The sequence below is a fragment of the Eulemur rufifrons genome, chromosome 8 (assembly GCF_041146395.1).
Source record: "Eulemur rufifrons isolate Redbay chromosome 8, OSU_ERuf_1, whole genome shotgun sequence".
Lineage (NCBI taxonomy): Eukaryota > Metazoa > Chordata > Mammalia > Primates > Lemuridae > Eulemur > Eulemur rufifrons.
The window spans coordinates 270,895-278,537 of NC_090990.1; positions in this window are offsets into that span (position 1 = coordinate 270,895).

Consider the following 7,643-nt stretch of genomic DNA (forward strand, 5'->3'; position numbering starts at 1 on the left):
CCGGCTGAGTGGCTGAGGGGGCTCGGCCACCGGCGCATCACGCCCCTCGTGGGGGAGGGGCCCGGGCGCTCCCCACCCCCCTTTGCCAGCCGCTGGTGGCGATTTGCCAGTTTCCTGGCGGGAGGAAGGGCGTTGGGGTCACTGGCCCGGCTGCTGTGCACAGACCCCGAAACGTGTTCGCCTTTGGGAGCTGGGGAGGACGCAGTGACTGGCGGCCCGATTGCCGGTGCCAGGGCCAGGATCCCCAAAGCCTGGGCGGGGGCTCAGGGGCCCCTTGGCCTCGCTCTGCCCCCCAGCACAGAGCTGGACCCTCGGCCCTCCCCGGGCTGGTCTTCCATGGGGGCCGGGGGCTCTCCTGAGCTGCCTCACTGTGGTCCCACCGCTGTGACCTGGTGGAGGGCGGTCCCGGCCGGACGCTTTGTCTCTGGGAACAGCAGCGAGGCGGGAGGAGGCCTCCACTCTGTGCCGTGGGCCCCTTGCTCCGTCCCCCAAGAAGCCCCTGCTGGTGGCCGGTGTGAGCCCAGAGGTGTCCGGAGCTGGAACAGAGGTCGCATCGAGGACATGGCCAGGCTGACCGGGCCGGGGACAGGGCCCGGAGCACGGGCGGAGGCGCTCGCTGGGCCTGGGTGCGCCCTGCTGCAATTCCAAGGGCGTCCTGTGCGTCCACAGGCCTCGCTGCAGGTTCCGTGGACAGTTCCACGAGGGAGGAAGACACGGGAGGACGTCCACGAACTGCCCACCCCCGGGGCTGAGTGGGTCAGAGGCTACACGGCCTCACCTGTGCCACCCCGAGAGGGCTGGCGGCCTCACTGTCATCCTTGTCCCTCTACAAACCTCTGTGGGGGTGCAGAGCCCTGTGTGTGGCAGAGTCAGAGACACAGGCAGGACCAGCAACACTGGCCATGTAGTGTCCCTCAGCAGCGGGCCTGGCTGTCCCTACCTTCTCGGGGTCGGGCAGGCTGGCCCTGGGTGCCGGCCATGGGACCTGGTGGCCAGCGTGGGGCTCAGGGGATCGGGGAAGGAGGCGTGCGCAGTGGGCAGGTGGGCGGGGCATTCGGGGCAACGGTCCTGAGCCGGCGTGGTCCGGTCACATCGGAGGGATCATCGGGCTCCAGGTGCAGCGGTGACATTCACAGGCTGCCACAGTCCCCTCGTGCCTGAGGCCCTGCGTTCAGTCCTGGCAGGGGCAGTGTGGAGCCGCCTTCCCGCTGCGCAGATGGGGGGAGGCCCAGAGGACATCGGGGGCTGGCCCAGGGCCACCCGGCCAGAGGTGACGGGGCGTGGCTGCCGGCTGGGTGGCAGCAGGTTTCCGTGCTGTTCTGTCCGTTTCCAAGGGAGCTCCCACCTCGGACAGGGCCCTTCAGCGAGGGCGACCGCAAGGTCACGGCCCCCCCCACCCCCTGGCCGAGGGGTCCTTGGCAGCGCCCGTCTGAATCAGCTGCCACTGTCCCCGATACACCCTGCTGCCCGCCGTGGATGGGCCGAGGGCAGATTTATCTCAGCTGTCAGGGCCGCTGGGACGCGGGGCAGCTGGAGTCACCGTGTAGGTGCAGCGACCGAGCTGGGTCCGCGCACACGCGTGATTTATGGGCCTGCTGGACCCGGCGAGTCCGACCAGCCTCTGTGATGTGGCCCAGGCAGGAGGTCCCTGAGGGGCAGATCTCGCAGGGCTGCTCCTGACTTGAAGGGGGGAACAGGCTGCCGCGGGGACCTCATGGCAGGCAGGGGTGTGTGATGAGCCAGGTCCCCCGGTGCGGCCGGGGCTGTGCCTCGGTGGGCCTGGGGCATCCAGGAGGCAGTCTGGACTTGGGGGCTGGACTTGGCTCAGCTGGGGACGTGGGTCCTGGTGGCCAAAGCCTGGCCCAAGGCAGGAGGCTCCCCCACTCTGGGCTCTGTCCCCGACACCCCCTTCCTTGTCCCTCTGGCTGGAGTTATTCTTGGCCACGGGGGTCCTGGCTCCCCGCCCACCTGGGCTGGGCTCTGGCTGGAGCGTGGCTGTCCCACTCGCCTCCCTGCTGTCTCCCCGACCTCTTCCTGTTCAGCTGCTCCCCAGGCCAGCAGGCCCAGCCCTGGGACTTCCCGGGTCCTTGGTCACCACACATGCTGGGGTCCTGGGCATTCTGACCACCTTTGCTGAGGGGCAGACAAGCGAGGGTCCCAAGCCCATGGCCGCGCCCACTGGCATGCTGGGGGCCATGTGCAGGGATGTCTGCCCAGATGTTCTTTTTGTCCCCTGGTCACCTGGGGCTGGTGGACGTTGGCCCAGGTGTGCACACTGCGTTGGGCAGGCCGTGAGATTGCTGCCGCTGGTCTGTAACCCGCGGCCCTGTCGAGGAAGTTTCTAGGCTCCTTGCAGCACACAAATCCCAGCGACACCCGATGGCATCGGCTCAGCAGGAGGAACACTCGAGCGAGTGTGTGCCCTCGGGCTGGCACATGCACTCAGAAACACACACCTGTGCATGCATGCACATTGCAGGTATACACACTTATGTGAGCACACGTGTGCACACACACTCAACAAACATATGTGTGCATGCATGCATGCTATAGGCACACAGGCTTATGTGAGCACACATGTGCACACACACTCAACAAACCTATACATGTGTGCATGAATGCACGCTATAGGCACACAAGCTTATGTGCACACACACTCAATAAACATACACATGTGTGCATGCATGCATGCTATAGGAACACAGGCTTATGTGAGCACACACGTGCACACACACTCAAACACGTGTGCATGCATGCTATAGGCACACAGGCTTATGTGAGCACACATGTGCACACACACTCAACAAACCTATACACGTGTGCATGCATGCTATAGGCACACAGGCTTATGTGAGCACACATGTGCACACACACTCAACAAACCTATACATGTATGCATGCATGCACGCTATAGGCACACAAGCTTATGTGCACACACACTCAACAAACATACACATGTGTGCATGCATGCATGCTATAGGAATACAGGCTTATGTGTGCACATACACTCTACAAGCACGGGGAGAGTCTGGCCCACCTGGCCCGCCCCACCAGCGTGTTCGGACCTGGGGCCCCCCACGCCTACCTGTCTGGGCTCTGGCCAGTGTGCCCGGGTTACAAACTGGAGCATGCTCAGGATGGATGATTCTAATTAGAATAACGCATGTCTGGATGGGGAAGAAATTGTATCCAGAGGGCGGCCGGGTGCTTATGGAGAGGTTCCGCTCCCTAATGATGGAAAACAGAAGAGATGGGCCCAAGTCAGTGGTGGAGCCCTGGTGGGGCCCCAGGGCCAGCAGAACAACTGTGGCTGCCTGTGCGGTGTTTGTGCCCAGAGGGTGCGGGCGTGGGGACGGGGGCGGTGGCTGGCGGGGCTGCTGGGCCTGCCGGAGGGACCTGGGGCCCACCCTGCCTGCGTGGGCCCCTGGGTCAGGGCAGGGAGCAGGGAGACGAGGGGCTGTGCCCCATGTGCCGCTGTTGGGTGGCTTTGGAAGGACACCGCTGTCCCGAAGCCTCCCGTTCTGTGTCCCGGATGTGAGGTGGGAAGTAGAGGCAGAGACCGGCGGAGAGGGCAGAGCCTGGAGGGGAAGCCCCAGGCCCAGGCTGGGCAGGATGGGGGACCCGCTGGTCTTTCCTGCTGCGAGTGTCGCAGGAGGCCCCTCTACCCCAGAGCAGAGCCCCAGCCAGGCCCAGCAAGGAGGCAGCACCAGGAGACTGTGGTTCCAGGACCTCGGGGACCTGCGGCCCTGCCCCCAGCCCCGGGGCGTCCTTATTTGCCCAAACTGTGCAGTTGTGGCGCTGCCCTTTCTTGCTTCCAGGGCGGTGCAGACCAGGAGGCAGCACGCAGGATGAGCAGGGACCTGGGGACCAGCTGGCCACTCCTGGGGACGAGTGTCCAGTTTCTCTCCACCAGCCTGAGTGGCGGTGCAGCTGGGGTGGCCCTGAGGCCACTCTGGGAGTTTTGCCCACCCAGACCCTGCTGCCTCCCCGGGCCTGGCCCATGACAGCCGCCCAGGGAGCACCTGTGGGGGAAGCAGGAAGGAGCCTGAGCATCTTCAGGCCTGTGTGCCCAGGGCCACGGGTGGGGGAGCCCGGAGAGGCTGCAGACAGGAGATCCTAAGCCCAGGCCGGCTCTCGCAAGGGACGGGCCATGCCTCTCCTTGGAGGGCCACGTGATGGCCGTTCTCACACTCTCATCTCCAAGAGGGTCCCCAAGAACAAGTGGGGGTTTTGCGGGACCTGTGGCTCTGCTTCACCTCGCCCCCCACTCCCGGGGTCAGGGCCACCTCCTGTGCGGTCCAGCTGCCCCAGGGCACGAGGCCGCAAGGGTGCCCTCCCCACGCCTGCTTCCCGGCCTCCCAGGGCAGCTGCCGGGGTGGGTGGGGGCGGAGCTGGCCAGGAGCCCGGGTTTCCTTACCCCTGAGCTGCCCCCAACCCCGGAAGCCATCCCAATGTCACCGTCCCCACAGCGCGATGGTATCAGGGCTCTGCTGGGCGGGGACTCCACAGCCGGCTGGACGGAGGGCGTCAGGTGGACCAGGTTGGGGCACTAATCCCAGCCTGACCTTCCTTCTCTGGCCAGCCCTGAGAGCAGCCCAGGGGCACAGGGGTCCTTTTCCGTCCCGCACGGATGTCAGCTGAAGGGCAGAGCTCCCGCGAGGGTAAGGCCTGGGCCCCGCCGCGCTTCAGCTGCCGGCCAGTCTGCGGGGCTCCCGGCCGGACCCCAGCCCCGTCACTCTGGTGGAGGTGATGCCAGGGGTCAGACGCGGGTGGGTGGGTCTCAGCCCAAGGCCGTCCTGCCGCCCCCGCGGGCACCGTGATTTACCGTCCCTGCTCCTTTAACGCGTCTCTGGGCGCCGAGCCACCCTGCCCCCGCGCTGCCCCGCGCACTGAGCTTGGGAAAATCCATTACCGCGGAGTCATTAATCTGGGGCTGCCGCCTCCGGCGCTTTCTGGCCCCTCCATCTAATGGGCTCTGCTTCCTGAGCTCCGGAGCCGCGCTGCCTGCCTCTCTTGATCAGCTTTGTTTAATTATCAAAATATTTGATGCAGAAAATTGACATTAGTTCTGAAGGTTCTGCCCTCCTCCCTCCGCCCGGCTCCCGGTGACACCGCGTGGCTCAGCCGCTGCGCCCATCGCCTCAAAATAGCAAGTGGGCCACCGGCCTGTGCGGGGCCAGGCGGATGCACGAGCTGTCCACGGGCCCCCGCGCTGGCCGCTGGGCTGCCCGGCCCCCCATTCCCGGCCTCGCTGGCCTGGGGGCTACTCCCATGGCCGGGGGCAGACTTGGGGGCTGGGCAGCTTGACGTGGCTTTGCTGGGCCCTCTGGGGACTCCTGTGCCTTCCTGTGCAGTGCGTGTGCAGCTGGAGCCTGCCCCACGCCTGGACTGGGGGTCCTGCCCAGCGTGGCTCCTGCCCGTGACGGGCACAGAGCCCTGAGCTGGCGGCCTGGGTGCTGCGGTGTGTCCTGCCCTCCTAGTGTTGTCAGGGCCTCGGCCCATCTGCAGAGCCCTCGAGGGTCCCTCTGGGGCAGGGCCCCGGCCGCCTGGACTGCAGAGCGGGGTGTCCCCGTGGCCAGCTGTGTGGCCGGGGCCTGTGGCAGAGGCGGGGGCCTGGTGTGGGGGTGCTGCTGACCACACGGCCCAGGTCGTCCCCTGGCAAAGCGTGGCTGCTCCTCCCACCCCCAGCCCTCAAAGCCTCGGCCCCGGGGCTGTGCCCGGGCATGGCCAAAGCCGCTCTCTCTGCACAAGTTTCGTTTACGGGCCAGCCCGTTGGGGTGCCGTGCACGATGGGCCCTGTTGAGGCCTTAGGCTGGTCTTGGGATGTGTGTGCATGTATGTGTGCATGCTCGTGTCCCTGCGAGCCTGTGTGTGTGCCTGTGCTTGTGTGTGTGCCTGTGCTTGCGTGTGTGGCCATGATGCATGACAGTACGTGTGTTTGTGCCGTGCACCAGACAAGTGTATCCTGTGGGTGCCCACCGTAGGCACCAGCCCAGGGTGATCAAGCTGCCCTCAAGTGAGCCCCTCCCCGATTTCTCTCCGGCCTCCCCTAGTGCTCGTTTGTGGTCCGTGTCCGTCTGTCCGTGTCCGTCCGTGTGCGCCGGCCTTTGCTCCCAGAGGTCGCAGCCACCGACTTGGCTTCCCTGAGTGCTGAGCTTAGGACCCAGCCCGCGGTGTAGGGGCGGCTGGAGCCACCCTGGGCCCGGAAGGGGCTGGCGTGTGGACGTGCCCAGCAGGAGTGTCAGGCCAGCGCCGCCGGCTGTGCCCGCAGACCCAAAACTCATTTATTTACTTGTGGTTCCAGCCGCGGGTTTGCCGGCTGGCACCTGCCCTCCGGTGCGGCTTTTCAGATGTCAGATAATTTTCAAAACAGAAAGTAGTTTCAAGGTTGAGAAGATACCATTATGGGAAACAAATAGCGGTCGAGCTCGGATTCGTGGCTTTTCACTTGCGATCAATGTCCCAGCGGAGGGACAGGACAGAGTTAGTGCCACAGGCTCCGGGGGGCAGCTTGTGGTCACCGCTTCGTCCTCACTTGCGGGGAAGGCAGCAGTCGGGCCTCGGCTTCCGCGGGTGGCTGTGGGGGTGGGGCTGCCCCTCAGGCAGCCCACCTGGCCGCCATCCAGGTAAATGCGGCTGCCTCTGTCTCTGGTGGCTGATGGACGGTGAGTCCTGGAGAGACGGTGCCACCTTGATGCCGTCTTGCCCACCTCCTGACGCCGAGGGTCCCTTCTCCTGTCTGCCACCTCCCGTGTCTCTGGCACCCACACTACCGGAGCCTTCATCGCTGTCACGGTGGCCCCGACACCCCATCGCATGAGACCGCCTGGGCCACTAGCACACGGGGACCCTGGGGGCACAGCAGGCTGGTGTCTAGTTGGGGGCTGTTTTCTGGGGAGCAGGTCCTGGGCTGGAGGAACAGAACAAGGTAGATCACACTTTTCTGGGCTGGGCTGACGACTTTTGCTCAAAATGTTTTCGTGGGTCTTTGCTGATTTCTCTGTGACTTGGCGGGGGCTCAGGAGAACCCCGGTGTTGGGGGAATTCACGGGGCAGAGACGGGGCCAAGTTGGCCGTGTGGGAGGACTGGGCGTCCTGTCCACCTCCTGCAGCTGCTGGGCGGGGGCTCCCGTCCATCTCTCCTGGGGGCAGGAGGCCGGCGTCGGGGCGTTGGCAGGACCACACTCCCGCGGCCGTTCTGGGGGGGCCCCTTCCTGCCTCTTCTGGTTTCAGGGGGCTCTAGACATCCTTGGCTTGTGGCCGCATCACTCCAGTCCCTGCCTCCGTGTCCACGCGGCCCTGTGTGCCTGTCTTCACGTGTGTGTCTCTGTGTCCTGGCCTCTTCTTACCGGGGCGCCAGTCACTGGGTTAGGGTCCCCCTAAATCCAGGACGATTTCATCTGCAGATCCTTAACTAACCACATCGGTGAGACCCATTTCCAAATACGGCTGCGTTCTGAGGTGTATGGACGTGGGTTTGGGGGGGTCTACTCCGTCCCCTGCACCAGGGAAACGTCTCCCGGTTCTCAGGCAGGTGCCCAGGGAGAGGGGTCTGACGGCCAGTATGGCACGATGGACAGTCTCTGTCCATGCCAGGGAATGCTGGGGACGGGGCGCAAGTGCCATTGGCAGAAGGATGCCAG